This window comes from Melozone crissalis, unplaced genomic scaffold (assembly GCF_028551555.1).
Source record: "Melozone crissalis strain CALT ecotype California unplaced genomic scaffold, PUWL_Pcris_2 ptg000038l_1, whole genome shotgun sequence".
In the NCBI taxonomy this organism is placed as follows: domain Eukaryota; kingdom Metazoa; phylum Chordata; class Aves; order Passeriformes; family Passerellidae; genus Melozone; species Melozone crissalis.
In genome coordinates, this window is record NW_026535816.1 from 9,648,807 (window position 1) to 9,663,143 (window position 14,337).

Below are 14,337 nucleotides of genomic sequence, written 5' to 3' on the forward strand. Positions count from 1 at the left end.
ATCTCCCATCGTGTTCTAGAGGCTGCACGGAGGTCTGCCGAGTGTTTTGCAAGAAGAGAAAGCAAGTTGTCCAAAACAGCTTGCAATCGAATATTCATGTGAATAGAAAAGGCAGGAGAGTGGTCAGGTACTGTTTTCTCTCAGTTTTCAAGCTGCGCACACAATCGCAGTGTTGTACAGCTTGTTTCATCACCTTTGCGAAGTTGCCGCTCTCTCCGGCTCCCGGAGACGAAGAAGCTGCTTCTTCACGCAAAGACGATTCTGCCGCTCACAGTGCTCTGCGGTGTGCGCCTTCTGCCGAAAGAGGTCCGGGAGCGCTGCTTAGCTCTGCAGAGCACCGTACCTTCGTCTTTAGCCTCTCTTCTCGTCTACATCTTAGCAAAAAGCTTTTCCACTCTGTCTGGCAAGGAGAAACAGTGCCAGCACAGAAAACATCTCCCATCGTGTTCTAGAAGCTGCACGGAGGTCTGCCGAGTGTTTTGCAAGAAGAGAAAGAAAGTTGTCCAAAACAGCTTGCAATCGAATGTTCATGTGAATAGAAAACGCAGGAGAGTGCTCAGGTACTGTTTTTCCTCAGTTTTCAAGCTGCGCACACAATCGCAGTGTTGTACAGCTTGTTTCATCACCTTTGCCAAGTTGCCGCTCTCTCCGGCTCCCGGAGACGAAGAAGCTGCTTCTTCGCGCAAAGACGATTCTGCCGCTCACAGTGCTCTGCGGTGTGCGCCTTCTGCCGAAAGAGGTCCGGGAGCGGTGCTTAGCTCTGCAGAGCACCGTACCTTCGTCTTTAGCCTCTCTTCTCGTCTACATCTTAGCAAAAAGCTTTTCCACTCTGTCTGGCAAGGAGAAAATCTGCCAGCACAGAAAACATCTCCCATCGTGTTCTAGAAGCTGCACGGAGGTCTGCCGAGTGTTTTGCAAGAAGAGAAAGAAAGTTGTCCAAAACAGCTTGCAATCGAATACTCATGTGAATATAAAAAGCAGGAGAGTGGTCAGGTACTGTTTTCTCTCAGTTTTCAAGCTGCGCACACAATCGCAGTGTTGTACAGCTTGTTTCATCACCTTTGCGAAGTTGCCGCTCTCTCCGGCTCCCGGAGACGAAGAAGCTGCTTCTTCGCGCAAAGACGATTCTGCCGCTCACAGTGCACTGCGGTGTGCGCCTTCTGCCGAAAGAGGTCCGGGAGCGGTGCTTAGCTCTGCAGAGCACCGTACCTTCGTCTTTAGCCTCTCTTCTCGTCTACATCTTAGCAAAAAGCTTTTCCACTCTGTCTGGCAAGGAGAAACTGTGCCAGCACAGAAAACATCTCCCATCGTGTTCTAGAAGCTGCACGGAGGTCTGCCGAGTGTTTTGCAAGAAGAGAAAGAAAGTTGTCCAGAACAGCTTGCAATCGAATATTCATGTGAATAGAAAAGGCAGGAGAGTGGTCAGGTACTGTTTTCTCTCAGTTTTAAAGCTGCGCACACAATCGCAGTGTTGTACAGCTTGTTTCATCACCTTTGCCAAGTTGCCGCTCTCTCCGGCTCCCGGAGACGAAGAAGCTGCTTCTTCGCGCAAAGACGATTCTGCCGCTCACAGTGCTCTGCGGTGTGCGCCTTCTGCCGAAAGAGGTCCGGGAGCGGTGCTTAGCTCTGCAGAAACCGTACCTTCGTCTTTAGCCTCTCTTCTCGTCTACATCTTAGCAAAAAGCTTTTCCACTCTGTCTGGCAAGGAGAAACAGTGCCAGCACAGAAAACATCTCCCATCGTGTTCTAGAAGCTGCACGGAGGTCTGCCGAGTGTTTTGCAAGAAGAGAAAGAATGTTGTCCAAAACAGCTTGCAATCGAATACTCATGTGAATATAAAAGGAAGGAGAGTGGTCAGGTACTGTTTTCTCTCAGTTTTCAAGCTGCGCACACAATCGCAGTGTTGTACAGCTTGTTTCATCACCTTTGCGAAGTTGCCGCTCTCTCCGGCTCCCGGAGACGAAGAAGCTGCTTCTTCGCGCAAAGACGATTCTGCCGCTCACAGTGCTCTTCGGTGTGCGCCTTCTGCCGAAAGAAGCCCGGGAGCGGTGCTTAGCTCTGCAGAGCACCGTACCTTCGTCTTTAGCCTCTCTTCTCGTCTACATCTTAGCAAAAAGCTTTTCCAATCTGTCTGGCAAGGAGAAACTCTGCCAGCACGGAAAACATATCCTATCGTGTTCTAGAGGCTGCACGGAGGTCTGCCGAGTGTTTTGCAAGAAGAGAAAGAAAGTTGTCCAAAACAGTTTGCAATCGAATGTTCATGTGAATAGAAAAGGCAGGAGAGTGCTCAGGTACTGTTTTCTCTCAGTTTTCAAGCTGCGCACACAATCGCAGTGTTGTACAGCTTGTTTCATCACCTTTGCCAAGTTGCCGCTCTCTCCAGCTCCCGGAGACGAAGAAGCTGCTTCTTCGCGCAAAGACGATTCTGCAGCTCACAGTGCTCTGCGGTGTGCGCCTTCTGCCGAAAGAGGTCCGGGAGCGGTGCTTAGCTCTGCAGAGCACCGTATCTTCGTCTTTAGCCTCTCTTCTCGTCTACATCTTAGCAAAAAGCTTTTCCACTCTGTCTGGCAAGGAGAAACTGTGCCAGCACAGAAAACATCTCCCATCGTGTTCTAGAGGCTGCACGGAGGTCTGCCGAGTGTTTTGCAAGAAGAGAAAGCAAGTTGTCCAAAACAGTTTGCAATCGAATATTCATGTGAATAGAAAAGGCAGGAGAGTGGTCAGGTACTGTTTTCTCTCAGTTTTCAAGCTGCGCACACAATCGCAGTGTTGTACAGCTTGTTTCATCACCTTTGCGAAGTTGCCGCTCTCTCCGGCTCCCGGAGACGAAGAAGCTGCTTCTTCACGCAAAGACGATTCTGCCGCTCACAGTGCTCTGCGGTGTGCGCCTTCTGCCGAAAGAGGTCCGGGAGCGGTGCTTAGCTCTGCAGAGCACCGTACCTTCGTCTTTAGCCTCTCTTCTCGTCTACATCTTAGCAAAAAGCTTTTCCACTCTGTCTGGCAAGGAGAAACAGTGCCAGCACAGAAAACATCTCCCATCGTGTTCTAGAAGCTGCACGGAGGTCTGCCGAGTGTTTTGCAAGAAGAGAAAGAAAGTTGTCCAAAACAGCTTGCAATCGAATACTCATGTGAATATAAAAGGCAGGAGAGTGGTCAGGTACTGTTTTCTCTCAGTTTTCAAGCTGCGCACACAATCGCAGTGTTGTACAGCTTGTTTCATCACCTTTGCGAAGTTGCCGCTCTCTCCGGCTCCCGGAGACGAAGAAGCTGCTTCTTCGCGCAAAGACGATTCTGCCGCTCACAGTGCTCTGCGGTGTGCGCCTTTTGCCGAAAGAAGCCCAAGAGCGGTGCTTAGCTCTGCAGAGCACAGTACCTTCGTCTTTAGCCTCTCTTTTCGTCTACATCTTAGCAAAAAGCTTTTCCACTCTGTCTGGCAAGGAGAAACTGTGCCAGCACAGAAAACATCTCCCATCGTGTTCTAGAGGCTGCACGGAGGTCTGCCGAGTGTTTTGCAAGAAGAGAAAGCAAGTTGTCCAAAACAGCTTGCAATCGAATGTTCATGTGAATAGAAAAGGCAGGAGAGTGGTCAGGTACTGTTTTCTCTCAGTTTCCAATCTGCGCACACAATCGCAGTGTTGTACAGCTTGTTTCATCACCTTTGCCAAGTTGCCGCTCTCTCCGGCTCCCGGAGACGAAGAAGCTGCTTCTTCGCGCAAAGACGATTCTGCCGCTCACAGTGCTCTGCGGTGTGCGCCTTCAGCCAAAAGAGGCCCGGGAGCGATGCTTAGCTCTGCAGAGCACCGTATCTTCGTCTTTAGCCTCTCTTCTCGTCTACATCTTAGCAAAAAGCTTTTCCACTCTGTCTGGCAAGGAGAAACAGTGCCAGCACACAAAACATCTCCCATCGTGTTCTAGAGGCTGCACGCAGGTCTGCCGAGTGTTTTGCAAGAAGAGAAAGAAAGTTGTCCAAAACAGCTTGCAATCCAATGTTCATGTGAATAGAAAAGGCAGGAGAGTGCTCAGGTACTGTTTTCTCTCAGTTTTCAAGCTGCGCACACAATCGCAGTGTTGTACAGCTTGTTTCATCACCTTTGCGAAGTTGCCGCTCTCTCCGTCTCCCGGAGACGAAGAAGCTGCTTCTTCGCGCAAAGACGATTCTGCCGCTCACAGTGCTCTGCGGTGTGCGCCTTCTGCCGAAAGAGGTCCGGGAGCGCTGCTTAGCTCTGCAGAGCACCGTATCTTCGTCTTTAGCCTCTCTTCTCGTCTACATCTTAGCAAAAAGCTTTTCCACTCTGTCTGGCAAGGAGAAACTGTGCCAGCACAGAAAACATCTCCCATCGTGTTCTAGAAGCTGCACGGAGGTCTGCCGAGTGTTTTGCAAGAAGAGAAAGCAAGTTGTCCAAAACAGCTTGCAATCGAATGTTCATGTGAATAGAAAAGGCAGGAGAGTGCTCAGGTACTGTTTTCTCTCAGTTGGCAAGCTGCGCACACCATCGCAGTGTTGTACAGATTGTTTCATCACCTTTGCGAAGTTGCCGCTCTCTCCGGCTCCCGGAGGCGAAGAAGCTGCTTCTTCGCACAAAGACGATTCTGCCGCTACAGTGCTCTGCGGTGTGTGTCTTCAGTCGAAAGAGCCCCAGAAGCGGTGCTTAGCTCTGCAGAGCACCGTACCTTCGTCTTTAGCCTCTCTTCTCGTCTACATCTTAGCAAAAAGCTTTTCCACTCTGTCTGGCAAGGAGAAACTGTGCCAGCACACAAAACATCTCCCATCGTGTTCTAGAGGCTGCACGGAGGTCTGCCGAGTGTTTTGCAAGAAGAGAAAGAAAGTTGTCCAGAACAGCTTGCAATCCAATGTTCATGTGAATAGAAAAGGCAGGAGAGTGCTCAGGTACTGTTTTCTCTCAGTTGGCAAGCTGCGCACACAATCGCAGTGTTGTACAGCTTGTTTCATCACCTTTGCGAAGTTGCCGCTCTCTCCGGCTCCCGGAGACGAAGAAGCTGCTTCTTCGCGCAAAGACGATTCTGCCGCTCACAGTGCTCTGCGGTGTGCGCCTTCTGCCGAAAGAAGCCCAAGAGCGGTGGTTAGCTCTGCAGAGCACCGTACCTTCGTCTTTAGCCTCTCTTCTCGTCTACATCTTAGCAAAAAGCTTTTCCACTCTGTCTGGCAAGGAGAAACTGTGCCAGCACAGAAAACATCTCCCATCGTGTTCTAGAGGCTGCACGGAGGTCTGCCGAGTGTTTTGCAAGAAGAGAAAGCAAGTTGTCCAAAACAGTTTGCAATCGAATATTCATGTGAATAGAAAAGGCAGGAGAGTGGTCAGGTACTGTTTTCTCTCAGTTTTCAAGCTGCGCACACAATCGCAGTGTTGTACAGCTTGTTTCATCACCTTTGCGAAGTTGCCGCTCTCTCCGGCTCCCGGAGACGAAGAAGCTGCTTCTTCGCGCAAAGACGATTCTGCCGCTCACAGTGCTCTGCGGTGTGCGCCTTCTGCCGAAAGAGGTCCGGGAGCGCTGCTTAGCTCTGCAGAGCACCGTATCTTCGTCTTTAGCCTCTCTTCTCGTCTACATCTTAGCAAAAAGCTTTTCCACTCTGTCTGGCAAGGAGAAACTGTGCCAGCACAGAAAACATCTCCCATCGTGTTCTAGAAGCTGCACGGAGGTCTGCCGAGTGTTTTGCAAGAAGAGAAAGCAAGTTGTCCAAAACAGCTTGCAATCGAATGTTCATGTGAATAGAAAAGGCAGGAGAGTGCTCAGGTACTGTTTTCTCTCAGTTGGCAAGCTGCGCACACCATCGCAGTGTTGTACAGCTTGTTTCATCACCTTTGCGAAGTTGCTGCTCTCTCCGGCTCCCGGAGACGAAGAAGCTGCTTCTTCGCACAAAGACGATTCTGCCGCTACAGTGCTCTGCGGTGTGTGTCTTCAGTCGAAAGAGCCCCAGAAGCGGTGCTTAGCTCTGCAGAGCACCGTACCTTCGTCTTTAGCCTCTCTTCTCGTCTACATCTTAGCAAAAAGCTTTTCCACTCTGTCTGGCAAGGAGAAACTGTGCCAGCACAGAAAACATCTCCCATCGTGTTCTAGAGGCTGCACGGAGGTCTGCCGAGTGTTTTGCAAGAAGAGAAAGAAAGTTGTCCAAAACAGCTTGCAATCCAATGTTCATGTGAATAGAAAAGGCAGGAGAGTGCTCAGGTACTGTTTTCTCTCAGTTGGCAAGCTGCGCACACAATCGCAGTGTTGTACAGCTTGTTTCATCACCTTTGCGAAGTTGCCGCTCTCTCCGGCTCCCGGAGACGAAGAAGCTGCTTCTTCGCGCAAAGACGATTCTGCCGCTCACAGTGCTCTGCGGTGTGCGCCTTCTGCCGAAAGAAGCCCAAGAGCGGTGGTTAGCTCTGCTGAGCACCGTACCTTCGTCTTTAGCCTCTCTTCTCGTCTACATCTTAGCAAAAAGCTTTTCCACTCTGTCTGGCAAGGAGAAACTGTGCCAGCACAGAAAACATCTCCCATCGTGTTCTAGAGGCTGCACGGAGGTCTGCCGAGTGTTTTGCAAGAAGAGAAAGCAAGTTGTCCAAAACAGTTTGCAATCGAATATTCATGTGAATAGAAAAGGCAGGAGAGTGGTCAGGTACTGTTTTCTCTCAGTTTTCAAGCTGCGCACACAATCGCAGTGTTGTACAGCTTGTTTCATCACCTTTGCGAAGTTGCCGCTCTCTCCGGCTCCCGGAGACGAAGAAGCTGCTTCTTCGCGCAAAGACGATTCTGCCGCTCACAGTGCACTGCGGTGTGCGCCTTCTGCCGAAAGAGGACCGGGAGCGGTGCTTAGCTCTGCAGAGCACCGTACCTTCGTCTTTAGCCTCTCTTCTCGTCTACATCTTAGCAAAAAGCTTTTCCACTCTGTCTGGCAAGGAGAAACTGTGCCAGCACAGAAAACATCTCCCATCGTGTTGTAGAGGCTGCACGGAGGTCTGCCGAGTGTTTTGCAAGAAGAGAAAGCAAGTTGTCCAAAACAGCTTGCAATCCAATGTTCATGTGAATAGAAAAGGCAGGAGAGTGCTCAGGTACTGTTTTCTCTCAGTTTTCAAGCTGCGCACACAATCGCAGTGTTGTACAGCTTGTTTCATCACCTTTGCGAAGTTGCCGCTCTCTCCGGCTCCCGGAGACGAAGAAGCTGCTTCTTCGCGCAAAGACGATTCTGCCGCTCACAGTGCTCTGCGGTGTGCGCCTTCTGCCGAAAGAGGTCCGGGAGCGGTGCTTAGCTCTGCAGAAACCGTACCTTCGTCTTTAGCCTCTCTTCTCGTCTACATCTTAGCAAAAAGCTTTTCCACTCTGTCTGGCAAGGAGAAACAGTGCCAGCACAGAAAACATCTCCCATCGTGTTCTAGAAGCTGCACGGAGGTCTGCCGAGTGTTTTGCAAGAAGAGAAAGAAAGTTGTCCAAAACAGCTTGCAATCGAATACTCATGTGAATATAAAAGGCAGGAGAGTGGTCAGGTACTGTTTTCTCTCAGTTTTCAAGCTGCGCACACAATCGCAGTGTTGTAAAGCTTGTTTCATCACCTTTGCGAAGTTGCCGCTCTCTCCGGCTCCCGGAGACGAAGAAGCTGCTTCTTCGCGCAAAGACGATTCTGCCGCTCACAGTGCTCTGCGGTGTGCGCCTTCTGCCGAAAGAGGTCCGGGAGCGCTGCTTAGCTCTGCAGAGCACCGTACCTTCGTCTTTAGCCTCTCTTCTCGTCTACATCTTAGCAAAAAGCTTTTCCACTCTGTCTGGCAATGAGAAACAGTGCCAGCACAGAAAACATCTCCCATCGTGTTCTAGAAGCTGCACGGAGGTCTGCCGAGTGTTTTGCAAGAAGAGAAAGCAAGTTGTCCAAAAAAGCTTGCAATCGAATGTTCATGTGAATAGAAAAGGCAGGAGAGTGCTCAGGTACTGTTTTCTCTCAGTTGGCAAGCTGCGCACACAATCGCAGTGTTGTACAGCTTGTTTCATCACCTTTGCCAAGTTGCCGCTCTCTCCGGCTCCCGGAGACGAAGAAGCTGCTTCTTCGCGCAAAGACGATTCTGCCGCTCACAGTGCTCTGCGGTGTGCGCCTTCTGCCGAAAGAGGTCCGGGAGCGGTGCTTAGCTCTGCAGAAACCGTACCTTCGTCTTTAGCCTCTCTTCTCGTCTACATCTTAGCTAAAAGCTTTTCCACTCTGTCTGGCAAGGAGAAACAGTGCCAGCACACAAAACATCTCCCATCGTGTTCTAGAAGCTGCACGGAGGTCTGCCGAGTGTTTTGCAAGAAGAGAAAGAAAGTTGTCCAAAACAGCTTGCAATCGAATATTCATGTGAATAGAAAAGGCAGGAGAGTGGTCAGGTACTGTTTTCTCTCAGTTTTCAAGCTGGGCACACAATCGCAGTGTTGTACAGCTTGTTTCATCACCTTTGCGAAGTTGCCGCTCTCTCCGGCTCCCGGAGACGAAGAAGCTGCTTCTTCGCGCAAAGACGATTCTGCCGCTCACAGTGCTCTGCGGTGTGCGCCTTCTGCCGAAAGAGGTCCGGGAGCGCTGCTTAGCTCTGCAGAGCACCGTATCTTCGTCTTTAGCCTCTCTTCTCGTCTACATCTTAGCAAAAAGCTTTTCCACTCTGTCTGGCAAGGAGAAACTGTGCCAGCACAGAAAACATCTCCCATCGTGTTCTAGAAGCTGCACGGAGGTCTGCCGAGTGTTTTGCAAGAAGAGAAAGCAAGTTGTCCAAAACAGCTTGCAATCGAATGTTCATGTGAATAGAAAAGGCAGGAGAGTGCTCAGGTACTGTTTTCTCTCAGTTGGCAAGCTGCGCACACCATCGCAGTGTTGTACAGCTTGTTTCATCACCTTTGCGAAGTTGCCGCTCTCTCCGGCTCCCGGAGACGAAGAAGCTGCTTCTTCGCACAAAGACGATTCTGCCGCTACAGTGCTCTGCGGTGTGTGTCTTCAGTCGAAAGAGCCCCAGAAGCGGTGCTTAGCTCTGCAGAGCACCGTACCTTCGTCTTTAGCCTCTCTTCTCGTCTACATCTTAGCAAAAAGCTTTTCCACTCTGTCTGGCAAGGAGAAACTGTGCCAGCACAGAAAACATCTCCCATCGTGTTCTAGAGGCTGCACGGAGGTCTGCCGAGTGTTTTGCAAGAAGAGAAAGAAAGTTGTCCAAAACAGCTTGCAATCCAATGTTCATGTGAATAGAAAAGGCAGGAGAGTGCTCAGGTACTGTTTTCTCTCAGTTGGCAAGCTGCGCACACAATCGCAGTGTTGTACAGCTTGTTTCATCACCTTTGCGAAGTTGCCGCTCTCTCCGGCTCCCGGAGACGAAGAAGCTGCTTCTTCGCGCAAAGACGATTCTGCCGCTCACAGTGCTCTGCGGTGTGCGCCTTCTGCCGAAAGAAGCCCAAGAGCGGTGGTTAGCTCTGCTGAGCACCGTACCTTCGTCTTTAGCCTCTCTTCTCGTCTACATCTTAGCAAAAAGCTTTTCCACTCTGTCTGGCAAGGAGAAACTGTGCCAGCACAGAAAACATCTCCCATCGTGTTCTAGAGGCTGCACGGAGGTCTGCCGAGTGTTTTGCAAGAAGAGAAAGCAAGTTGTCCAAAACAGTTTGCAATCGAATATTCATGTGAATAGAAAAGGCAGGAGAGTGGTCAGGTACTGTTTTCTCTCAGTTTTCAAGCTGCGCACACAATCGCAGTGTTGTACAGCTTGTTTCATCACCTTTGCGAAGTTGCCGCTCTCTCCGGCTCCCGGAGACGAAGAAGCTGCTTCTTCGCGCAAAGACGATTCTGCCGCTCACAGTGCACTGCGGTGTGCGCCTTCTGCCGAAAGAGGTCCGGGAGCGCTGCTTAGCTCTGCAGAGCACCGTATCTTCGTCTTTAGCCTCTCTTCTCGTCTACATCTTAGCAAAAAGCTTTTCCACTCTGTCTGGCAAGGAGAAACTGTGCCAGCACAGAAAACATCTCCCATCGTGTTCTAGAAGCTGCACGGAGGTCTGCCGAGTGTTTTGCAAGAAGAGAAAGAAAGTTGTCCAAAACAGCTTGCAATCGAATGTTCATGTGAATAGAAAAGGCAGGAGAGTGCTCAGGTACTGTTTTCTCTCAGTTGGCAAGCTGCGCACACCATCGCAGTGTTGTACAGCTTGTTTCATCACCTTTGCGAAGTTGCCGCTCTCTCCGGCTCCCGGAGACGAAGAAGCTGCTTCTTCGCACAAAGACGATTCTGCCGCTACAGTGCTCTGCGGTGTGTGTCTTCAGTCGAAAGAGCCCCAGAAGCGGTGCTTAGCTCTGCAGAGCACCGTACCTTCGTCTTTAGCCTCTCTTCTCGTCTACATCTTAGCAAAAAGCTTTTCCACTCTGTCTGGCAAGGAGAAACAGTGCCAGCACAGAAAACATCTCCCATCGTGTTCTAGAAGCTGCACGGAGGTCTGCCGAGTGTTTTGCAAGAAGAGAAAGCAAGTTGTCCAAAAAAGCTTGCAATCGAATGTTCATGTGAATAGAAAAGGCAGGAGAGTGCTCAGGTACTGTTTTCTCTCAGTTGGCAAGCTGCGCACACAATCGCAGTGTTGTACAGCTTGTTTCATCACCTTTGCCAAGTTGCCGCTCTCTCCGGCTCCCGGAGACGAAGAAGCTGCTTCTTCGCGCAAAGACGATTCTGCCGCTCACAGTGCTCTGCGGTGTGCGCCTTCTGCCGAAAGAGGTCCGGGAGCGGTGCTTAGCTCTGCAGAAACCGTACCTTCGTCTTTAGCCTCTCTTCTCGTCTACATCTTAGCTAAAAGCTTTTCCACTCTGTCTGGCAAGGAGAAACAGTGCCAGCACACAAAACATCTCCCATCGTGTTCTAGAAGCTGCACGGAGGTCTGCCGAGTGTTTTGCAAGAAGAGAAAGAAAGTTGTCCAAAACAGCTTGCAATCGAATATTCATGTGAATAGAAAAGGCAGGAGAGTGGTCAGGTACTGTTTTCTCTCAGTTTTCAAGCTGGGCACACAATCGCAGTGTTGTACAGCTTGTTTCATCACCTTTGCGAAGTTGCCGCTCTCTCCGGCTCCCGGAGACGAAGAAGCTGCTTCTTCGCGCAAAGACGATTCTGCCGCTCACAGTGCTCTGCGGTGTGCGCCTTCTGCCGAAAGAGGTCCGGGAGCGCTGCTTAGCTCTGCAGAGCACCGTATCTTCGTCTTTAGCCTCTCTTCTCGTCTACATCTTAGCAAAAAGCTTTTCCACTCTGTCTGGCAAGGAGAAACTGTGCCAGCACAGAAAACATCTCCCATCGTGTTCTAGAAGCTGCACGGAGGTCTGCCGAGTGTTTTGCAAGAAGAGAAAGCAAGTTGTCCAAAACAGCTTGCAATCGAATGTTCATGTGAATAGAAAAGGCAGGAGAGTGCTCAGGTACTGTTTTCTCTCAGTTGGCAAGCTGCGCACACCATCGCAGTGTTGTACAGCTTGTTTCATCACCTTTGCGAAGTTGCCGCTCTCTCCGGCTCCCGGAGACGAAGAAGCTGCTTCTTCGCACAAAGACGATTCTGCCGCTACAGTGCTCTGCGGTGTGTGTCTTCAGTCGAAAGAGCCCCAGAAGCGGTGCTTAGCTCTGCAGAGCACCGTACCTTCGTCTTTAGCCTCTCTTCTCGTCTACATCTTAGCAAAAAGCTTTTCCACTCTGTCTGGCAAGGAGAAACTGTGCCAGCACAGAAAACATCTCCCATCGTGTTCTAGAGGCTGCACGGAGGTCTGCCGAGTGTTTTGCAAGAAGAGAAAGAAAGTTGTCCAAAACAGCTTGCAATCCAATGTTCATGTGAATAGAAAAGGCAGGAGAGTGCTCAGGTACTGTTTTCTCTCAGTTGGCAAGCTGCGCACACAATCGCAGTGTTGTACAGCTTGTTTCATCACCTTTGCGAAGTTGCCGCTCTCTCCGGCTCCCGGAGACGAAGAAGCTGCTTCTTCGCGCAAAGACGATTCTGCCGCTCACAGTGCTCTGCGGTGTGCGCCTTCTGCCGAAAGAAGCCCAAGAGCGGTGGTTAGCTCTGCTGAGCACCGTACCTTCGTCTTTAGCCTCTCTTCTCGTCTACATCTTAGCAAAAAGCTTTTCCACTCTGTCTGGCAAGGAGAAACTGTGCCAGCACAGAAAACATCTCCCATCGTGTTCTAGAGGCTGCACGGAGGTCTGCCGAGTGTTTTGCAAGAAGAGAAAGCAAGTTGTCCAAAACAGTTTGCAATCGAATATTCATGTGAATAGAAAAGGCAGGAGAGTGGTCAGGTACTGTTTTCTCTCAGTTTTCAAGCTGCGCACACAATCGCAGTGTTGTACAGCTTGTTTCATCACCTTTGCGAAGTTGCCGCTCTCTCCGGCTCCCGGAGACGAAGAAGCTGCTTCTTCGCGCAAAGACGATTCTGCCGCTCACAGTGCACTGCGGTGTGCGCCTTCTGCCGAAAGAGGTCCGGGAGCGCTGCTTAGCTCTGCAGAGCACCGTATCTTCGTCTTTAGCCTCTCTTCTCGTCTACATCTTAGCAAAAAGCTTTTCCACTCTGTCTGGCAAGGAGAAACTGTGCCAGCACAGAAAACATCTCCCATCGTGTTCTAGAAGCTGCACGGAGGTCTGCCGAGTGTTTTGCAAGAAGAGAAAGAAAGTTGTCCAAAACAGCTTGCAATCGAATGTTCATGTGAATAGAAAAGGCAGGAGAGTGCTCAGGTACTGTTTTCTCTCAGTTGGCAAGCTGCGCACACCATCGCAGTGTTGTACAGCTTGTTTCATCACCTTTGCGAAGTTGCCGCTCTCTCCGGCTCCCGGAGACGAAGAAGCTGCTTCTTCGCACAAAGACGATTCTGCCGCTACAGTGCTCTGCGGTGTGTGTCTTCAGTCGAAAGAGCCCCAGAAGCGGTGCTTAGCTCTGCAGAGCACCGTACCTTCGTCTTTAGCCTCTCTTCTCGTCTACATCTTAGCAAAAAGCTTTTCCACTCTGTCTGGCAAGGAGAAACTGTGCCAGCACAGAAAACATCTCCCATCGTGTTCTAGAAGCTGCACGGAGGTCTGCTGAGTGTTTTGCAAGAAGAGAAAGAAAGTTGTCCAAAACAGCTTGCAATCGAATATTCATGTGAATAGAAAAGGCAGGAGAGTGCTCAGGTACTGTTTTCTCTCAGTTTTCAAGCTGCGCACACAATCGCAGTGTTGTACAGCTTGTTTCATCACCTTTGCCAAGTTGCCGCTCTCTCCGGCTCCCGGAGACGAAGAAGCTGCTTTTTCGCGCAAAGACGATTCTGCCGCTCACAGTGCTCTGCGGTGTGCGCCTTCTGCCGAAAGAGGTCCGGGAGCGGTGCTTAGCTCTGCAGAGCACCGTACCTTCGTTTTTAGCCTCTCTTCTCGTCTACATCTTAGCAAAAAGCTTTTCCACTCTGTCTGGCAAGGAGAAACTGTGCCAGCACAGAAAACATCTCCCATCGTGTTCTAGAAGCTGCACGGAGGTCTGCCGAGTGTTTTGCAAGAAGAGAAAGAATGTTGTCCAAAACAGCTTGCAATCGAATACTCATGTGAATATAAAAGGCAGGAGAGTGGTCAGGTACTGTTTTCTCTCAGTTGGCAAGCTGCGCACACAATCGCAGTGTTGTACAGCTTGTTTCATCACCTTTGCGAAGTTGCCGCTCTCTCCGGCTCCCGGAGACGAAGAAGCTGCTTCTTCGCGCAAAGACGATTCTGCCGCTCACAGTGCTCTGCGGTGTGCGCCTTCTGCCGAAAGAAGCCCGGGAGCGGTGCTTAGCTCTGCAGAGCACCGTACCTTCGTCTTTAGCCTCTCTTCTCGTCTACATCTTAGCAAAAAGCTTTTCCACTCTGTCTGGCAAGGAGAAACTCTGCCAGCACGGAAAACATATCCTATCGTGTTCTAGAGGCTGCACGGAGGTCTGCCGAGTGTTTTGCAAGAAGAGAAAGAAAGTTGTCCAAAACAGCTTGCAATCGAATGTTCATGTGAATAGAAAAGGCAGGAGAGTGCTCAGGTACTGTTTTCTCACAGTTGGCAAGCTGCGCACACAATCGCAGTGTTGTACAGCTTGTTTCATCACCTTTACAAAGTTGCCGCTCTCTCCAGCTCCCGGAGACGAAGAAGCTGCTTCTTCGCGCAAAGACGATTCTGCCGCTCACAGTGCTCTGCGGTGTGCGCCTTCTGCCGAAAGAGGTCCGGGAGCGGTGCTTAGCTCTGCAGAGCACCGTACCTTCGTCTTTAGCCTCTCTTCTCGTCTACATCTTAGCAAAAAGCTTTTCCACTCTGTCTGGCAAGGAGAAACTGTGCCAGCACAGAAAACATCTCCCATCGTGTTCTAGAGGCTGCACGGAGGTCTGCCGAGTGTTTTGCAAGAAGAG